Here is a 21,661-nt window from a genome sequence, read left to right on the forward strand (position 1 = left end):
GATGTGCTCTGAGAAGTAAAAATGTGAAAGGTAGAAGAAGGATGCAGTGGACCCGTAGGGATAGACGTGGAGTCCAGCATGCATGATAGAAAGAAAGATAATGAGAAGGCTTAATGTTCAGAAGAAAATGCTTGATAATGTTGATAGATAGTTAGGATAGAAGGTAAACCCTGAGTCCTCATAGGAGTCATGTAGAGATGGCTCAGTGCTCTTAACCTGAAAGTAATGTTATGTTCTATACTGTGTATAGAAGTTGAAGAGGCAGTAGGCCCTGGCTGAACGGGGCGGTCCTGTAACAGAAAGGAGAGGCAGTAGGTCTGGTGCCGATAGGACAGGCGGTCCTGCAGATTCAAAGAAGGAGAATGAAAAAAGTTAATTTACCTTATAATGTGATTATAGGAAGGTCTTTGGTGGATACAGAGTGTATGTCCTTAAAGGCAATGTTAAATTATTGTTCAACAATTTTTGCACTTAGTAGAATACCCGGTTGGGTAAGGAAAGTTAATTATAGCATGTTGCTATGATATTTAACCATGTTTTGTAACGTTCAAGTGTCCTCACCTCCCATAAAGGGAAGCTTGTTCAAGTATACTTATTGTTATTGCACTCAACCAAACTGTATGTCTTTTTGCTAAAATTGTATTGTTGTTTTCTTCCCAGTCCCGGAGTACTGTGTTTAACCAGGGGGGAGTGCAGCGCCCCAGAGTCCTGGTCGTTGCAGTACTGTGGCTCCGCCACTATGGGGAGCTATGGTGCGTCCGATGGCACTGAAGGAGTTCATCTGATCAGGTATCACAGACACCAATACATTTCACAGCCGGGCCTCCGGGGGGAGCTAAGGGTGCTATTCATTAGGCCACTCCCCACCATAGTGGGTAAACTGGGGGTCAGGCAGGAAGTTAGATGAGAAAGCTGACTGGGTTGGAACCAGGCAACACCTTGTGGCAGAGGGTGTTGTAGGGGAAGATACAGTAGGGTCTCTGTCAGGGGTGGGATCCTGACAGAGGCTTGGCAACGAGAATGAACGTAACGGGACCGTGCCTGCTCCGGGTAGCGGCGGTGCCCAAGAAAGGATTAGAAGAGAGATAGATTGTGCTGAGTGAGAAACGGGATCACGCAAAGGAGAAATACCAGTAGGAGTCGTGCTGTAAGACCGAAGCAACATCCTACTGAGGCGCAATACCGGTGGACGGAACGCCGAGGGAGTAGAACAACATTCAGCTTCAAGCAATACTCCAAACAGCGGCAGGACAGTCAGTCTCAGGCGGGCTGTCTAACTCAAATCACCTATGAAGTCTTGGGAGGCAATTGTGGGAGAGGGGCGTCTCTAGGGTCCCGGAAGAACTCCAGGCCTACCCGTCAAACGGGTGCCGTTCCTACCCGAACCTCAGGGAGGGACGGAGGATTAGCAGAACATCATCTAGTCGAGTTGTGAGGGAACATCAGAAACAGACACAACAGTTGTGGGGTACTTTCCGTAAGCACAGCAGGGAAGGACTACAACACATAGCGCTAGGGGGAAGGCACAGATTTCCTCCTGTGAAGAGAACTCTGGAAGTGTCATTGGACCGGCCGGACTTGCGCAGCCTGGTGAGCCGTATTCTGGATTGAGGACCCAGAGATCTTCAGTAAAGAGGTAAAGAGACTGCAACCTGGTGTCCTCATTATTTATCGCGACCTGCACCCCACAACTGCACTGTTACAACACCACTTATTGCACCGGACGTCCCCCACTGACAGACAGGGCCACGGACCGGGTCTAGCCACCGTGACAACCCCAGGACTGAGATCCCAGAGGCCCGGCTCCAGGTACCCCTCGGCCCTGCGGCGGTGTGGGGGCGCTCCATAAACATGCGGTCAAAAGTGCTCTCCATGAAGGTGAAACAAGCCATTCTTAAGCTGTGAAAACAGAGAAAAAACCCATCCGAGAAATTGCTACAATATTAGGAGTGGCAAAATGTACAGTTTGGTACATCCTGAGAAGGAAAGAAAGCACTGGTGATCTCATCAATGCAAAAAGACCTGGGCACCCACGGAAGACAACAGTGGTGGGTGATCGCAGAATAATCTCCATGGTGAAGAGAAACCCCTTCACAACAGCCAACCAAGTGACCAACACTCTCCAGGAGGTCGGCGTATCAATATCCAAATCTACCATAAAGAGAAGACTGCATGAAAGTAAATACAGAGGGTTCACTGCACGGTGCAAGCCACTCATAAGTGTCAAGAATAAAAAGGCTAGACTGGACTTTGCTAAAAAACATCTAAAAAAGCCAGCACAGTTCAGGAAGAACATTCTTTGGACAGATGAAACCAAGATCAACCTCTACCAGAATGATGGAAAGAGAAAAGTATGGCGAAGGCTTGGTACAGCTCATGATCCAAAGCATACCACATCATCTGTAAAACACGGCGGAGGCAGTGTGATGGCTTGGGCATGCATGGCTGCCAGTGGTACTGGGTCACTAGTGTTTATTGATGATGTGACACAGGACAGAAGCAGCCAAATGAATTCTGAGGTATTCAGAGCCATACTGTGTGCTCAGATCCAGCCAAATGCAGCAAAACTGAGTGGTCGTCGTTTCATACTACAGATGGACAATGACCCAAAACATGAAGCCAAAGCAACCCAGGAGTCTATTAAAGCAAAGAAGTGGAATATTCTTGAATGGCCAAGTCAGTCACCTGATCTCAACCCAATTGAGCATGCATTTCACTTGTTAAAGACTAAACTTCAGACAGAAAGAACCACAAACAAACAGCAACTGAAAACCACCGCAGTGAAGGCCTGGCAGAGCATCAAAAAGGAGGAAACACAGCGTCTGGTGATGTCCATGAGTTCAAGACTTCAGGCAGTCATTGCCAACAAAGCGTTTTCAACCAAGTACTAGAAATGAACATTTTATTTAAAATTATTGAATCTGTCCAATTACTTTTGGTCCCTTTAAAAACAGGGTGGCACATGTTAAGGAGCTGAAACTCCTAAACCCTTCATCCAATTTTAATGTGGATACCCTCAAATGAAAGCTGAAAGTCTGAACTTCAACTGCATCTGAATTGTTTTGTTTAAAATTCATTGTGGTAATGTCTATAACCAAAATGAGAAAAATGTTGTCTCTGTCCAAATATATATGGACCTAACTGTATATATATATATATATATATATATATAAAATAGGGTATATACGTATGCTGATATAACTAACCTTAGTAATCTTTATTAAGTCACGACGGAAGAAGCGGAGGAGGGCAAAGGTCGTAACCGCTTGTTGGGCCAATTCCCCTGTCGATCACGGACAGGAACTCGGCGCGAGCGCCCATTGCGATATGTAATTGCCTTTCTCTGCTTATTTAATTAATAAACTGTGACCGACCTGTTCAACCCACCTAGGACTGTGTGTGTTTCATTACGGGAGTGTTGGGAGGGGGGAAGGCACTGGTTACGACACCCAGGTCTCCACAGTCTGGAGGATGAGGAGACACAAACGCCATCTGCTTCTGAACAGTCTGCGCAACGTGGTTCCTCACAAAGGCCTAGGCAGGGGACTCTTTGTGAGGAGGATGATGAGGAGTCAATGGAGGAGGAAGATATCTGTCCAGAGGAGGGAGGTACACAATGCTCTAGTAGTCAGTATTAGAGTGAGGGTGGAGTGATGCAGAGCAGGCAGAGATGACGCCTCAAGCAGGGGACAGCATTTTTTGGCCAGTTGGCAGTCTGCAGCACATGGTTGATTTCATGCTGCAGTGCCTGAGAAACGACCGCCGCATCGCCCACATTCTCAACATGGCTGATTATTCGGTGTACACCCTCCTAGATCCTCGCTACCGGGACAACTTACAAAGCCTCATAACACCGTTGAACCGAGAGCATAAAATGCGGGAGTACCAAGACACACTGGTGCATTCCATCATGTTCTCCATTCCAACCGAGAGCAGTGCTGCTAGTGCTTTACAAAGCAGCTCAGTGCGTCGAGGCAGTGGAGGAAGCTCTGCACAAAGAGGGAGAAGAAGCTGAGCCTCAGCACAAGGCAAGACCAGTATGGCTCAAATGTGGCAAAGGTTTGTGTCCCCACCACAAATGTCTACACCATCACAGATGGCTCCAGTCAGCAGGGGGCAACGTTTCCATCAGATCGTGACAGACTACATGTCTTGCCCTCTCAGTGTTCTCCCACACGGCTCTTCCCCCTTCAAGTTTTGGGTCTCTAAGCTGGATACATGGCCAGAGCTTAGCCAGTATGCATTGGAGGTGCTGGCATGCCCTGCTGCTAGTGTATTATCGGAACGCGTCTTTAGTGCCGCAGGTGGTGTACTAACAGACCGTCGCATGCAACTATCCTCTGATAACGTTGACCGGCTTACTTTTCTGAAAATGAACAAGGCCTGGATCTCGCAGGAATTTGCCAGTCCTCTTCCAGATTAAATAATTGGTTGGCAACAGTATCCAGGTCTCCTGTTGTGTTCATGTTTCTACCACCTGAACTATAATCCCTGGGCTCAAACACCGCCAGTTGCTGCTCAGAAGTGCCGTCTGCACAGTCAACACATGTTCCAGTGTTATTGTAGTTCAGTAATGTCAGCTGATCCCCAGCTGTGTATCCAGCAATTTCTCCTGCTCCGTTCACGCTCACACTACTACAGATATTAAACTTGCTCCAATTAGGCTTCTGGCTACACTCTTTTTCTCCTGTAATCCCTGGGCTCCAACACTGCCAGTTGCTGCTCAGAAGTGCCGTCTGCACAGTCAACACTTGCTCCTCTGTTATTGGGGTTCAGTAGCATCAGCTGATCCCCTGCTGTGTATCTGGCAATTTCTCCTGCTCCGTCCACACTCACACTACTACAGATATTAAACTTGCTCCAAATAGGCCTCTGGCTACACTCTGTTTCTAGCATTAACTCTGGGCTCCAACACTGCCAGTTGCTGCTCAGAAGTTCCATCTGCACAGTCAACACTTGCTGCCATGTTATTGGGGTTCAGTAACATCAGCTGATTCCTTGCTGTGTATCTGGCAATTTCTCCTGCTCCGTCCACACTCACACTACTACAGATATTAAACTTGCTCCAATACGGCCTCTGGCTACACTCTGTTTCTAGTATTTACCCTGGGCTCTAACACCGCCAGTTGCTGCTCAGGAGTGCCATCTGCACAGTCAACACATGCTCCAGTGTTATTGGGGCTCCGTAACGTCTGCTGATCCCCTGCTGTGTGTGCGTCAATATCTCCTGCTCCCTCAACATTCACACTACTACAGATATTAAACTTGCTCCAATTAGGCCTCTGCCTACAATCTGTTTCTAGTATTTACCCTGGGCTTCAACACCGCTAGTTGCTGCTCAGAAGTGCTGTCTGAACAGTCAACACATGCTCCAGTGTTATTATTGGAGTTCAGTAACATCCGCTGATCCCCTGCTGTGTGTGCGGCAATTTCTCCTGCTCCCTCCATATTAACACTACTAAAGATACTGTAGCACTGGATAGCACTGCAGCCTTGCAGCGCTGAGGTCCTGGGTTCATATCCCACCTTGGACAACATCTGCAATGAGTTTGTATGTTCTCCCCGTGTTTGCGTGGGTTTCCTCCGGGTACTCCGGTTTCCTCCCACATTCCAAAAAACATACTGATAGGGAATTTAGATTGCAAGCCCCATTGGGGACAGTGATGATAATGTGTGCAAACTGTAAAGCGCTGCGGAATATGTTAGCGCTATATAAAAATAAAGATTATTGTTATTATTAATAAAACTTGCTCCAACTAGGCCTCTGCCTCCACTCTGTTTCTAGCATTGACCCTGGGCTCAAACACTGCCAATTGCTGCTCAGAAGTGCCGTCTGCACAGTCAACACTTGCTGCCGTGTTATTGATATTCAGTAACGTCAGCTGATCCCATGCTGTGTATCTGGAAATTTCTCCTGCTCCGTCCACACTCACATTACAACACATATTAAACTTGCTCCAATTAGACCTCTGCCTACACTCTGTTTCTAGTATTTACCCTGTGGCTTTAACACTGCCAGTTGCTGCTCAGGAGTGCTGTCTGCACAGTCAACACATGCTCCAGTGTTATTGGGGTTTAGTAAAGTCTGCTGATCCCCTGCTGTGTGTTTGGCAATATCTCCTACTCCCTCCACATTCACACTACTACAGATGTTAAACTTGCTCCAATTAGGCCTCTGCCTACACTCTGTTTCTAGTATTTACCCTGGGCTCCAACACCGCTAGGTGCTGCTCAGAAGTGCCGTCTGCACAGTCAACACATGCTCCAGTGTTATTATTGGAGTTCAGTAACATCTGCTGATCCCCTGCTGTGTGTGGCAATTTCTCCTGCTCCGTCCATATTCACACTACTACAGATACTGTAGCACTGGATAGCACTGCAGCCTTGCAGCGCTGAGGTCCTGGGTTCATATCCCACCTTGGACATCATCTGCAAGGAGTTTGTATGTTCTACCCGTGTTTGCGTGGGTTTCCTCCGGGTACTCCGGTTTCCTCCCACATTCCAAAAAACATACTGATAGGGAATTTAGATTGCAAGCCCCATTGGGGACAGTGATGATAATGTGTGCAAACTGTAAAGCGCTGCAGAATATGTTAGCGCTATATGAAAATAAAGATTATTATTATTATTATTACTAAAACTTGCTCCAATTAGGCCTCTGCCTACACTGTGTTTCTAGTATTTACCCTGGGTTCCAACACCGGCAGTTGCTGCTCAGAAGTGCCTTCTGCACAGTCAATGCATGCTCCAGTGTTATTGGGGTTCAGTAACATCTGCTGATCCCATGCTGTGTGTGCGGCAATTTCTCCTGCTCCCTCCACATTCACACTACTAGAGATTCTAAACTTGCTCCAATTACGCCTCTGCCTCCACTCTGTTTCTAGCATTGACCCTGGGCTCCAACACTGCCAGTTGCTGCTCAGAAGTGACTTTGCTTCCAATACATTGTCCTATCGGGTTGCGGTCGGGTTAGCCAACTCTATGGTGCCTGCAGATTAGGTGCTTCCTATGTGTGCTGCAGGATCTGGCAATCAAGGCTGGTTCTGTAGTGCCAATAGGACAAGCTCCCCCTGCAGGACTGTGGGTTTTTGGTAACTCCGGCCTTGCAATTTTTTTTTCATGTGGACCTTCTGCTGCCTATCTGAGTTCCAGCACCATTAGCTGGTTCTTTGGAAGTCAATCTTGAATAGGTCCCCCTGGGTTCCAGTACCGTCAGCTGGTTCCAGGCAGAGCCTTTGGCTTAGGTGCCTCCTCTGTATCCGAGTTCCACCAACATCTGGTGGTCCTTGGTAGTGCTTTCTGGCACGTGTACCTCCTGCTTAGTAACCGGGTTCCAGTACCATCAGCTGGTCCTCGATAGTTCCATTGGCTCTTGTACCTTCTGCTACCCATCCTGGTTCCAGTACCATCAGCTGGTTCCAGGCAGAGCTTTTGGCTTAGGTGCCTCCTTCTCGGTATCCGAGCTCCACCAATGTCTGGTGGTCCTTGGTAGTGCTTTCTAGCACGGGTACCTCCTGCTTAGTAACCAGGTTCCAGTACCATCAGCTGGTCCTCGGTAGTTCCATTGGCTCTTGTACCTTCTGCTACCCATCTGGGTTCCAGTACCATCAGCTGGTTCTGGGCAGTGTCTTTGGCTCTTGTACCTTCTGCTACCTATCCTGGTTCCAGTACCATCAGCTGGTTCTTGGCAGTTCCTCAGCCTTCTTGTACCGTCTACTTCATTTCCAAGTTCAAGCTTTTTGAAATGGTTTTTGGTAATCACTCTGGATCTCCCTGACGATGACCCTAAAGACGACGACCCTGAAGACTACCCTGAAGAAGGCGATGACACTGGAGAGGATGATGAAGGAGAAAGTGTGGGAGAAGTAAAAAAGAAGGTGAAGTGCATGAAAGTAGTGAAACATAAATATCTGACTAAATATAAAAAAGCTTAACATAGTCAATATCTTTGTAACTCCGAACGTCTTAAAAAAAAATAATTCCTGCTATTCCATTTGATTGAGCTAAACCTCTATGCCTTTAATGTCTCCTCCACCTCCTCCAATACATCCTACATTATTCTTAGTAGTTTTCCTTCATGTAGAATTAACCTACAAGGAAAGAAAGGGTTTATTTTAATTCCGATATTTGTGTCACATTGACTTGCATCGGTTTCCGGTATCGGAATCAGTGATACCCGATATTTTTGGGGTATTGGTCCGATCCAATCCGATCTGATATTTCCCGGTATCGCTTAACACTAGTCACCATCAGACATGTCCTATTTAAGTGATTTCTTGATTGAGAACAGGTGTAACAATAATCAGGCCTGGGTGTGGCTAGGGAATTTGAACCTACCTTCCCAAAGATGTGATAAACCTCAGTTATTTTATGTTTTAAGGGTGAGAGGGGTAACCACTTTTTTTTGTAAATCTTTATTTATAAATATTTTAGAACATACATGTACATTACACTAAAACATCAATGCTCAGATTACAATATTCAAGATGTAAATAACCAGTTTGCTGTTAAACTGAGAGGAGCAATGTACATGTCAAACAGAGAAAAACAAAAGAACCACAAACATAAATTTGATCAGGCCAAAAGTAAAGAACAATTCCATTTCCAGTGTTCCACGAGGGAACGTCCTGAAATTTACATAAGTAGATGTGACAAAAGGGTTCTTCACTAGAAAATATCTTTTCACTTAAAAGTAGAACAAGGTAAAACTATTCATTATTAGAGAGTAAGACTGGCTACCAAGCTGAGCAACGGACTCGATCACCCTGGCGTGTATCTGAAAGAAAAAAAAGGAAAAGGAAATAAGATCTCTTGGGGAGTGAGGTCTCGTATCATTAAACCCAAGCGACGCATAGAGGTATTGACACCTGTCGAGAAAGTTAATATTCTCAGGCAGTGCCAGAAAATGTGTGTTCCTATTGCCTTGGAACATCTCCAGCACAGTGGTGAATTGCTCAGGCCCAGATGAAACAAGTTTTCCGGGGTTTTGTACCACCTAAAGAGAATTTTAAATGCATTTTCTTATAGCAGAATGCACCTGGAAAACCCGTGGGAGTTGGCAAGCACCTGACTAACCCCCTAAGGGGACAGAGATATCTTTAATTCAGATTCCCAGGAAAGTAAATAAAGAGGTTTAAAATGCTCTGAAGGTTTGACAAGGTTAGCATATAATTTAGACACTAATTTAGGGATAGGAGAGTGACTTCTCTGCACTGTGCCACTAAGAAAATGGCGACAGCAAAACAAGATGCCAGCTTTTTATGTGGCCAGGGACATGTGACTTCTGTAGCCAATTGCAGAAGTCCTTGTGTCATAATATTGTGGATGGTTTATGTGCCCTGATTGGTTGCCGGAATCAACACACATAAAGTTAAGTGAAAAAAAAAATTGCACCACTCCTGTAATCTCTTGAGATGCTCTTTTGACCTCTCCACACCCCCTCATCAAAAACATCCCCCTGTCACCCCTGCTCATCTTACAGCAGCACTATCTTAGCCAAAGTAATACAAAAGCATTAGTGGATATGCCATCAGTGATCGAACTGTGACTGACTTTTGCCAACTTTGAGTAAAAATGCTTGTGAAAGCGAACACCAATCTGAATATGCTACGTTTGTGCCGAATTTGAGATTCGCAATCATTTTCCGAACATTATCGCTCTTCTAGTGGTCAGTGCTGGGGCAGATTACTAACAGTCAATAAGTGTGTGGTGGGCGAGCAGAGGAAAAGTGCTAGAGGACTAAAATATTAATTAAAAAAAACCTTTGAGTGTGTATCAATGGATTTAAAAAGAAAGCTCTAAACTGTTTATTCTACTACTTACCAGCACATCATTAAATAAAGTTTGAATTCATAAATGTCATGGAAATTGTTACTAAATTCTGCAAAAGTATTTTAATGTTGAACTGGTATTCATAGCTCCTGCCTAATTTTTCATAATTTGCAGGTTACAGAGTTCTGCTAATGACTATGCTATTGGAAAATAGGTGCATTTTCAAGAGTGAAATCAATTATATTTAGGTTAGATGTAGATATATGATAACAGGCCAAGTTTCCCAATAAAATATTACTGATTTTGTAGAGCTCTAAAGAGAATTGCGACATAAAAGCTTAAATAAAACTGTAAGGTCAATATTTTAAAGACAGGAATAAAAAGATCCCAGATTATAAATGCCAATATACAGCTCTGGCAAAAATTAAGAGAACACTGCAAAATTTTCAGTTTGTCTGATTTTTTCTCTTTATAAGTATATTTTTGAGTAAAATGTAAATTGTACATTTATTCTATAAACTACTGACACCATTTCTCCGAAGTTCCAAGAAATAAAATTTGTATTTATTTTCTAAAAATGAGAAATGGTCCTAATATCAAAATAACAAAAAATGTATTGCTTGCAGACTTCAAATAATGCAAAAAACAAAACAAAACAAGTTCATAATCATTTCAAAACAACGATACTAATGTTTTAAACTGAACTCAGGAATAGTTCAGAAATCAATATTTTGTGGAATAACCATGATTTTTAATAACAGCTTTCTTTCATCTTGGCATGCTTTCCACCAGTCTTTCACACTGTTTTTGGATGACCTTATGCCACTCCTGGTACAAAAATGTAAGCAGTTCTTCTTTGTTTGATGGCTTGTGACTATCCATCTTCCTCTTGATTACATTCCAGAGGTTTTCAATGGAGATCAGGACTGGAGATTGGGCTGGCCATGACATGGATTTGGTGTGGTGGTCCTTCATCCACACCTTGATTGACCTAGCTGTGTGGCATGGTGCATTGTTCTGCTGGAAAAAACAATCCTCAGAGTTGGGGAAAATTGCCTTAGCAGAAGAAATCAACTGTTTTACCAGGATAACCTTGTATGCGGCTTGATTCATACGTCCTTCACAAAGAACAACCTGCCCAATTCCAGCCTTGCTGAAACATCCCCAGATCAACACCTAGTCATCTAATGGTTAGACAGAGACCTGGAGAGGCGTACAAGCCACAGTGTTATGCACACACTGTGAAATTTGGTGGAGGATCGTTGATGATCTGGGGATGCTTCAGCAAGGCTGGAATTGGTCTGGTTGTTCTTTGCGATGGACATATGAATCAAGCTGCATACAAGGTTATCCTGAAAAAAACAGTTGATTCCTTCTGCTAAGGCAATTTTTCCCAACTCTGAGGACTGTTTTTTCCAGCAGGACAATGTACCATGCCACACAGCTAGGTCAATCAAGGTGTGGATGAAAGACCACAACACCAAATTCCTGTCATGGGCAGCCTAACCTCCAGACCTGAACACCATTTAAAACCTCTTGATTGTAATCCAGAGGAAGATGGATAGTCACAAGCCATCAAACAAAGAAGAACCGCCTAATTTTTTGTACCAGGAGTGGCATAAGGTCATCCAAAAGCAGTGTGAAAGACTGGTGAAATGCATGCCAAGGCGCATGAAAGCTGTCATTAAAAATCATGGTTATTCTACAAAATATTGATTTCTGAACTCTTCCTGAGTTAAAACATTAGTATTGTTGTTTCAAAATGATAATGAACTTGTTTGTGTTTTTTTTTGCATTATTTGAATTTTGCAAGCATTAAATTATTTAGTTATTTTGACCATTTCTCATTTTCAGAAAATAAATACAAAATATATTGCTTGGAACTTTGGAGACATTTTATCAGTAGTTTATAGAATAAAAGAACAATTTACATTTTACTCAAAAATATACCTATAAAGAGAAAAATCAGACAAACTGAAAATTTTGCAGTGGTCTCTTACTTTTTGCCAGAGCTGTATAGTGCAAAGTATACTATACAATTCAATAAAACACTCAGGAAAATATGATGAAAAATAAAAAGTCTGATGGTCATAATATTGCACTGGTTCTTAATGTTTCCTCTCAAAAGGCTAAAATACATAATAATGGGACTGAAAAATAACCTGTGTTCAACTTTGTGAACATGCTGTAAATGCAATAGAGTCCACGAGAGGAATGAATGAAAGAGAAGTACATCAGCGGTTTGCAGGGATAAAAAAAGAGTAGGTATAAAATAGCGGCGAACAGCACTTGAAGGAAGAACATGATCGTTGATAATATGCATCCTACACATTTACTGAAATGGTGGAGAGTAAAAGATATAAACTCATGTGGCATTTTCTCAAAAAGCTGTAATTTAATGAGGTTTACTGTACACAAGCTTTTATACATTAAAATGTTTCTTACTGTAATGATTGTATGCTAGGCCTAGGTTATTTTGTAATGTGTGAAAATAAAATGGAAAGGAAATATGGCATGCCATATACTTTGGGAATTTAACCCTTTTGAGATACTAGATGTACATTTAGAGCATACTTATTGTATGGAGCATAATTTAGGAGCTGAGCCCACTCTTTACATTGTGGGAGCTAACTTTGTTATGCAGCTCACACCCAAGAATAATTGCTGCTATCAATGTAGCTTTAATCACAACAATTTAATCTCTTTGACACCGCTGTCATTTGTGACAGTGGCATTTAATAGGTTTGGAAACAGGAAGGGGTTACTTCTGACACATATCTGTCCTCAAAAGCACAAATGCATGGTGCCTGTTATGTACATGGTTGTGGAACTGGAGAGAGCCTAGAGGGGCGTAACTAAGCAAATGCCTGGTTCTTCACTAGAGCCCCTGGTGGTGTGATTAGAATTGAACCCAGGTGTACGCCAGGTGCTACTCCAGGATGCTCCTTGGAGCTGTGGCAGCTGACCCCCCAAGGGGACAGGGAAGCGGGATTGGCCACGAACTGGTAAGCAGGATGTATGCAGCTTGTAGACAGATGCGGGATCAGGCACAAGCAGTATAGGCTCAGGAACACGGGATGGCCACAGGTACAGGATCAGAGGTGCAGGTTCACAGGTGCTGGTTTAGATGGATCAGGATCTGGAATTGGCACATTGAGGGTGGGTTCAGGAATAGGTACAGCAGTACAGACAAGATCAGGTGAAGACTGGGCGGACAAGTTAAGGTAAATGTGATGGACCAGGTCACATGCAGAGAGTACTGATATAGGGACCTTACTGCTAGGCAGCAGAAAACTACTGGTATAATGTTGCTAGGGCATCTCCACTTTGGGGAAGGTGCATTAAATATCTGATGTCTCCCAATCATTGGCTGGGGATATATTTGCAGCGCCCCAAAGTCCTGGTCGTTGCAGTACTAACGCTCCGCCACTAAGGGGAGTGATGGTACGACTGATGGCACTAAAGGAGTTCACCTGACCAGGTATCACAGTCACACATTACACTTCACACTCCGGCCACCAGGGGGAGCAAAGGGTTCTATGTATTAGGCCACTCCTCACACTTTGGTAAAACTGGGGGCTGGATAGGAAGTTAGAGAGAAGCTGACTGGAAGATGATAGTGGCTGCTTATATACTGATATTTTCCATAAATCGACGGCAGTAAACTCCCTTCTTCATGCCTCCTCGTCGCATCCCCCGACAATGATTAGATCCATCCCAATAGGCCAATTCTTACGCTTACGTAGGATTTGTACAAATGAAACAGATTTTGAAAAACAAGCCCTGGACATGAAAAAGAGATTTGTAGAACATGGGTATAGTAAGCGCTCGATCAAGAAAGGTTATAATCGGTGTCACGATATGGTAGGAAATATCATATAAGTTTAGTTCTCTTGCTAGCCTGCTGTGGGCTAAGCCCCCCTTCTTGGAGTGATTCTGCGGTAGCTTGTGGCTGCAAATACCTGACTTTCAGCTCAGAAGCCCGCATCCCCCGCACCAAGGTATTTACGACTGGCATTTCCTGTAGTAGAAAGTGCCCAGCTTTAACTGGATTAGAAACTTCTAGAATCTTGAAAGTCCTTTGTTCTGTTATTGTGAGATATTAGGCAAACTATTTAAGATAGGAGAATGATAAATACATATTTGGAATCTCCCTTGGTCGACCTACCCCTCACTCTAAGCATCAGCTTCTAACTCCATCAGGTGAAGAAGTAGGGATTTCTCTGTAAATATGTATCCCAGACAGGGCATATTTGATCTCACTAGAATGCCAGCGATAATACGAGATGAATGCTGGGTATGGTACGACTATGATATGTGCAGCAGCGGAATTACAAGTCTTAGAAAGATTTAGCTTATACTTAGTCAGAATGTAGAGAAAGGAGGGTCTGGATAAGCCAGCCTTTCTGTGATGTCACTAGCTGCAGGTTTTAAGTTTATGGCAGGATCCCCAGCTCAGTTTTCTTGTGATTTCCTGAGAGCCCTCAGCACGTCTAATGAGCTGGGACGTATGGTTGCCTGCAATGCAATGATCTGAGAAATGTGAGTGTTATCTTTTCTTCATTTAATCCTTTTATTTTCATAATTACCTTGTACATATTTGCAATTGTCTCATTTGTAACATCTTTGTAAAATATTTTGATAAAGCATTGCCTACATTTTGTGGGGTATATTATTTCATGCCAGTTCTTTCTCCCTGCTCTAAAAACGTACCCTGTCTCTTGAACGGAAATTACGCTACTGTGTTGGGTTAGCTTCAGACCCGATTAATCGGAGCTGGTGGCAGCGACCGTGTGCAGGCTTTTGGGTGTTGTTTCAGCGACTGCGGCTTGATAATTATTGTTCCTGCCTGAGTGGGAGTAGTCCATCGCATCGCTGCAGTGTGCCCAATAGCCAGTACATAGCAGGCAGCCTTTCTGGCGACTAATTACCCTAGGTGCAGTACCCAATCTGACCTGACGGGAAGGGGGGCGCCAGAGAGCTGCAAGGTTTAAGTGGAACTGTAAGCGGGATACACAAATCCCTGCAGTTCATGGTATATTGAAGAGCAGTGGGATACCTAAAATAAGCCCCTGCTGTAACCTAAGAGGTCAATAAACTTGTGTGTGTTTTTTTTTATCACATGGTGGCAGTGGAGGGATAACTAAGATAAGCCCTCTGCACATGTGATAGCCGTCTGTTGGTCTAAAGTCATCCCAATCCGTGATCTAATGGTGGCAGTGGTCAGGAATCCCGGTGGATTTCGTGACAACCTGCTGGCCGCGGCTAAGGGATCTTGACAGTCACGGTGTGAATCGTGACAATCGGGCAAAACATATAACACGGCATCAAGCCCTATATGAGAAAAAAACATCAAAAACTGATCGAGTGATTAGGTATATTACACAGTATCATGGGCAGACCGAGTTAATGAGATCTTATCTAACCAAGTCATGGGCCATCTTGAAGGCCGACCCGATTTTATCACAATATATTGGTGAGAGACCCAATATCACCTATCGTAGATCAAGAAACCTGAGAGATGAACTAGTCAAGAGCCATTATACCTATAACCCAGTAGTTCCCTCCTTTCTAATGGACACAAAGGTAGTGTTAGGCTGTAAGCCTTGTGGTCAATGCGTTGCGTGCCCCAACATTATAAGAACAAAATCATTTTGCAATTTTGATGGTACAACCTCATACAAAATCAAGCATGTCATAACATGTACATCAAAAGCCGTGATTTATCATGCCACATGCCCCTGTTCCCTTGTGTATGTGGGCATGACAACAAGACAACTGAAGGTCTGTGCCAGGGAACACATTCGGGGCATTTTGGCCGCCAAGGAGATAGATGACTTATCGTTATTAAAAACAATTCCAAAGCACTTTAAATTACATCATGAGTGCGATGCGTCTCTATTGAAGATAACCGGCATAGACATGATAAGGGCTAATGAGAGAGGGGGTAAGATAAGCACAGCTCTGGCCAAAAAAGAAACTAAATGGATCTGGACCCTTGACACTGTATCACCGAAGGGTTTGAACGAAAATCTGAGTTTTGTACCTTTTTTATAACAACCATCAATTAATATTAATATTCTTTTAACATTTTTATATATATTATACATTTATTTTGGGGTTTTTATATTTATGTATTATATATATATATTATTATTATTATTATTATTATTATTTTTATTACTGTCTTTTAATTTTGGCTTTTAATACTCTATGGCTAACTTATCATAATTATAATAATATAAATAATTTTTTACAATCTATTAATAAATTTTTTATCTTTCATAGTATGGGTCCTTATCTTTTATTCTATTTCACTTTGTGAATGGATCCGTGATTCAGATAGTCGGTCGACTTACCTTATGTGGACTCTGGAACAGCGACTCTGGATGAAGTATTCCAAACCTATGTTGAATGGATGAAAAGGACGACTTACTTAAATGGACTATATAAAATACAGTATATTTCATTTAAATATAGAAGAGCTATAGGTTTTGGTCTTGTTTATAACTCAATTGGATATGTGATATGATATGATTTAATTGATACACAAAGTTATATTTAGCTTCTAGAGATTATTTATATATTGCTTAATCTTATAATTGTGTTTATATATTTATTTTCTATTTTTATTGTTCGCACCATATTTATCTGAGACATTACGCGGTTATTGTCCTGTACATGGAATTCAATCTTATGTATATATCACATATTATTACCGTACACTCATTACTTTCTTCTTTTTTCTTTTTCCTTTTTTATAATTAGCCATCAGCAATTGTACTCTATGCCCGTATTGTGCTATGCACGTCTGTGTTACAATTTTTCCCACGCTGTGCCCCTGGCTGTGCGCGTGCGCGGTCTGTGTCCTGCAGTTCTGGCTTTCTGCGTCCATGTTTCCGTGGTTACGCTGGGTACTCCGCTCCCATGTGACCGGCCATGTGACGTAGTGGCCGGAACTGCCGGTCCTCCTGATTGCGCACGCGCCGGTTACACCCGGGCCGCAGCGCTCGGAAATGGGACACTATATAAAACCCTCTATAATCTATTAGAGTTACTCCCCCTGACGAAGGATAATCACTTCCGAAACGCGCGTCGGGTGAGGCGCAGGCACAGGATTCAGCCCCCTCAGGTATATACAACTCTATGTTTGCTGTACATTTTTCACATACGGCTGAATGTTCCCAGCATATGCTGGCACTCTATCTATGAACCTCTTGGTAGGTCCTTGCACTTTTGCACTTTATATTTTGAGATTGGAAGTAGTTAGCATCTGATATTTATGCACTTGGTCACTTTACTTTGGCTGGGGTATATTTGTGCACCTAATTATTTCTTTATATATTAATTTTGCACTAATGTGTTTGCATTGTAGAAATTGTGTTTTTTTTGCCACAAGAGAGATTTATTTATGTACAGCATAATTTAGGATATCCTGATATTATAGTGGGGTTGGAGTTAGGAATATTATTCATATTCTATTTTCCTGGTGCCGCACAATTTTGTAGGTTTTTATATATTTTTTCATTTTTTAATATATTATGTAACCATTGCCACTCCTAAAGGTATATTTTAATATTCCCATGCTTTGGTATCTTTTCTGGATTTGATTCTTGCTGTATTGCTTTGGTTTTAGTTCGGTCTTTGCTGTGGTTTCCACAGCGTTTGTCACACAGCGCACCCTGGTGGTCTATTACATTTCTCTCTATATTCTTCACATATATATAGATATATGATATGGTGTATTTGTGACCAACTATGGGTGTACTGTGATATACATTAGAATTTGCACTTAGTAGATAGAATGCCCGGCTTGGTAATAATGGTTATTTATAGTCAGTTATTTAATAAATGTTATTTAAAATCTGAAGCACTATGTAAATATGTTATTGTTTGTAACGTTCAAGTGTCCTCACCTCCCATAAAGGGAAGCATTGTTAAATTTACTTGTTTATTGCATTTCAAAATTTTGTATGTCTTTTGCTAACATGTATTGTTGTTCTTCTTTCCCAGTCCGGGAGTACTGGATTTAACCGGGGGGGAGTGCAGCACCCCAGAGTCCTGGTCATTGCAGTACTAACGCTCCGCCACTAAGGGGAGTGATGGTACGACTGATGGCACTAAAGGAGTTCACCTGACCAGGTATCACAGTCACACATTACACTTCACACTCCGGCCACCAGGGGGAGCAAAGGGTTCTATTTATTAGGCCACTCCTCACACTTTGGTAAAACTGGGTGTTGGATAGGAAGTTAGAGAGAAGCTGACTGGGTTTTGCCCAGGCAACACCTAGTGAGAGAAGAGGTTGCTTGGGAAGATTCAGGGGGGTCCCTGTCAGGGGTGGGATCCTGACAGAGGCCTAGCGAAAAGGACAGATCATTACAGAGCCGCGCCTGCACTTCATTGCGGCTGTATCTTAAGAAAGGATAAGAAGCGAGGTTTATTGTGGAGAAGTGAGAAACGAGATCACAGCACAAAGGTGATAGAACCAATAGGCGTCATGCCCCGAGATCGGCAACATCCTACTGAGGCGCGTAGCCAGTGGCCGGAACACCGAGGAAGTATTGGGCTCTATGCATTACTTCAAACTAATGGCAGGGCAGTTAATTATAGGTTTGCTGCCTCACCTAAATCACCTAATGAAGACAACGGAGGCAATTGTGGGAGAGGGACGTCTCTAGGGTCCCTATAAAATAACTCCAGGCCTACCCCGTCATACGGGTGCATCCTATCCATATCATCTGGGGGACGGAGAGAAAGAACAGAAACATGCACGACAGTTGTGATGACAATCCCGTGGTGCTCAGCAGGGAAGTACTACAACACCCAGGCGCTAGTAGGTAGGCACTGATTTCCACCTGCAAAGGGAACTCTGGATGTGCCTTCGGACCGGCCGGTCTCAGCCAGCCCAGTTAACAGTGCTCTGGATTGCGGATGCCGAATCCTTCAGTAAAGAGGTAAAGAGACTGCAACCCTGTGTCCTCGTTATTTACTGCGACCTACACCATCACCTACACCTTTTATTGGGCGCCCCTTAGCAGGACCACGGACCTGGTCGGGCCACCGTGACATCCTCAGAACTGATAGACCCGGTACCGAGTACCCCGCCGTCCTGCGTCTGGGGGCCGCTCCATATTCAGAAGAGCATGCAAGGTTCCTTTAAAAACAGGGACCGCGTGCCCCCTAAGCATTCTCCCAGGAGATTTGCATGCAGTGCGTATGCACTGGGAGGAAGGAGATGCTGGGGGAGTGTGGACAGGTTAGTAAACACGTCAGCATCCATTCAGGGGGGAGAAGGGGACGTGTTCAGGGACGCTGGCACTGTTATTTCAGTACCGTAGAGCTGTCATGGCATCTTGAGACCTATCCAAGTCTCCTGCATCTGCCATATTAGTGCACACCATCTTTCTGTCACACTGTTTTTTCAGATTTCTTTCATTAATTAGTAAGAGTTAATATATTAAAACATAAAACTTAGAAACAAAAATAAAGAAATACAACATAAGTAGATAGCCCTAATTCACACTCCCTCTCCTTCCATGAACAGTATTATGTAAGGAAAAAATAATTATGCAAATATATATCTGTCAAGACAGTATACAGTATTCACTGGCGTACAAAGCCAGTAGAGAGCCCTTGTGCAAGAACAATATATGGGTCCTTTGCAACCCAAAAGCTTATCATAACGTAATATTCCGCCTGCTTTGGATGTGTCCTGGGCCCCTGTGCGACTGCACAGACTGCCCCAATCATATGTCCGCCCCTGAGCGTATACACATGTGGAACTCAGTAAACATCTCGTGTAAGTTGAAACACCAGAGCACAATACCAATCCTCAGTATACATAGGATGAACAAATAGTTTATTCTTCTAGCATAACTAGATATCTTGCTAAGATTCTTTGCAACATAATGTGATTTAACAGTATAGATATGAATTATAACATATATGAACATCAGCACCGACTGCATCAATGTTGGGCCTGTAGAGAAGCTCACTTGCTAAGTGTTAAATACACAATTCATGTTATCCAATAGGAATTACATTTTTTTAAAAGGATTGTGTCATAATTATATTTATTTTTTTAGAATTATTGTTAATTAAATAAAAATTTATTTTTAAAACAAGCGCTTCCAGCAGTCATTGCTGACAGTGTCAACATCACAACAGCCAATTGGTTCTGGACTGTAATCCAAAACTTCAGCCTCACCTAAAAGGTATAGCTAAGAGTTCAGCTCAGTGGGGTTGATACAGCTGAGTAAACCCTAAACCAGGTAATCCTGATAGCAACTATGGTGGTGCATCCTAATGGAGGGTATATTGAAGCTTCAGCAGATGACCATGCCATTACTGAAAATAAATTCTATACAAAGACCAACACTGATATTACCCACATATTGTTGTCTTACAGTGGTAGATGCCAGTCTTGCAGAACATACAAGTGATTACTGTACAGTTGTATTTAGGGACTAACAGCTGACATTCTTTCTTATGGAGAGGTAAATTTTTTCCATCTTTTCCAACTTGCCCAGACCAACATGACATCTTCTTCCAGCCATGGCTTGTCGACAGAGATTACATCAAAGACACATTATATGTCTCAGATTTCCAGCACCGTCCTCATCTATTTACAATTTGCCCAAACTCCTCATCATGCTGGCACATCAATGCTGAGCCTCTGCTGCCATTTGTGTCTTTATTACTGCACCTGCTGTGTTGCACAAAAACAGTGCTCTTCTTAGTGCCCCACGTAATAATGCTTACCACTGTGTTCTTTTTTAAGTATAATGCCTCCTTTATGCCCTCTAAATGGTAAAATTGTCTGTAGAAAACTTTTATGCTCTGTGCTAGCGTCCTAGAAAACAGTATTCACATTTTGCCTCTAGAAAGTAATAATGTGCACCTTTGATGGTCACAATATCCTGAGTCCCCCTGTAATAATAATACTTCCAAAGTGCCCACTTAATATTTAATATTGTCCCCTGAGTGCTCCCATGTATAGATCCCTTATACATACTAGGAAAAGAGGAGTACCAACGGAGCAGAGAAATGGTGCAAAAGTTCAAATGTTTATTAATTAACCAGCATAAAGTGCATAAGTACATGACATATAATTAGACAAAACATGAGAAAGCCAAAACATTCGCGTGGCGAAACGCGTGTTGGGGTCCCGCACGGATCGGTCCCTGTCCAGTACACCCCACCCTCCTCCTCTCCAGTGGTAAGCATTGTCTAATTATCCTTATCTCGTACTGTGGTGCTTGCATTGTCTCCCACAGCTCTTATTTTAGTCAATACATCTGGCTGCTTCCCTATTAGTACCTCAGATGTGGGAGATCACGGTGGGGGAACTGGCAGAGATTCACGGTTTTAACTATCCCTTGTCTAGTTATATGTCATGTACTTATGCACTTTATGCTGGTTAATTAATAAACATTTGAACTTTTGCACCATTTCTCTGCTCCGTTGGTACTCCTTTTTTCTTATATGATCTATATGGAGCTGGCTTGTTTTCTTGGCAGTGGGTCTTCTGAGCACGATTGAGTGTCTTGATTGCCCCATTCTGTGATTATGCCTTGCTTTGTTATTATCCCTTATACATACTGTATATGATGGGCCCACAGCTCCCCTATACATAGTATAATGGGTGCACAGCTCCCACATACAGCACACAGAATGATGGGACTCCAAAGTTCTCCTGCACATGATATAATGAGCATTCAGCTCCCATATATACTGTACAGTACCATGAGCCCTCAGCTCCCCTATACACAGTATGGGACAACAACTGCATTTTACACAGTATAATGACCCCACAACTCCCCTATAAAAAATATGGTAGACACAGCTCCCCTATACACAGTATGATGGGCCCATAGCTCCAATATTC

At 43.0% G+C, this 21,661-nt stretch overlaps 1 long non-coding RNA gene across 1 annotated transcript; it reads right to left on the reverse strand.

Moving 5' to 3' along the window:
- Nucleotides 1-8,549: 8,549 nt before the first annotated feature.
- On the reverse strand, nucleotides 8,550-16,599 carry LOC143818377 (uncharacterized). Its single transcript, XR_013224498.1, has 3 exons — nucleotides 16,496-16,599; nucleotides 16,131-16,176; nucleotides 8,550-8,776 (listed from the first exon to the last, which is right to left on the reverse strand). It is a non-coding gene; the product is annotated as an uncharacterized LOC143818377 (long non-coding RNA).
- Nucleotides 16,600-21,661: the final 5,062 nt, after the last annotated feature.

The sequence above is a fragment of the Ranitomeya variabilis genome, chromosome 3 (assembly GCF_051348905.1).
Source record: "Ranitomeya variabilis isolate aRanVar5 chromosome 3, aRanVar5.hap1, whole genome shotgun sequence".
Taxonomy (NCBI): domain Eukaryota; kingdom Metazoa; phylum Chordata; class Amphibia; order Anura; family Dendrobatidae; genus Ranitomeya; species Ranitomeya variabilis.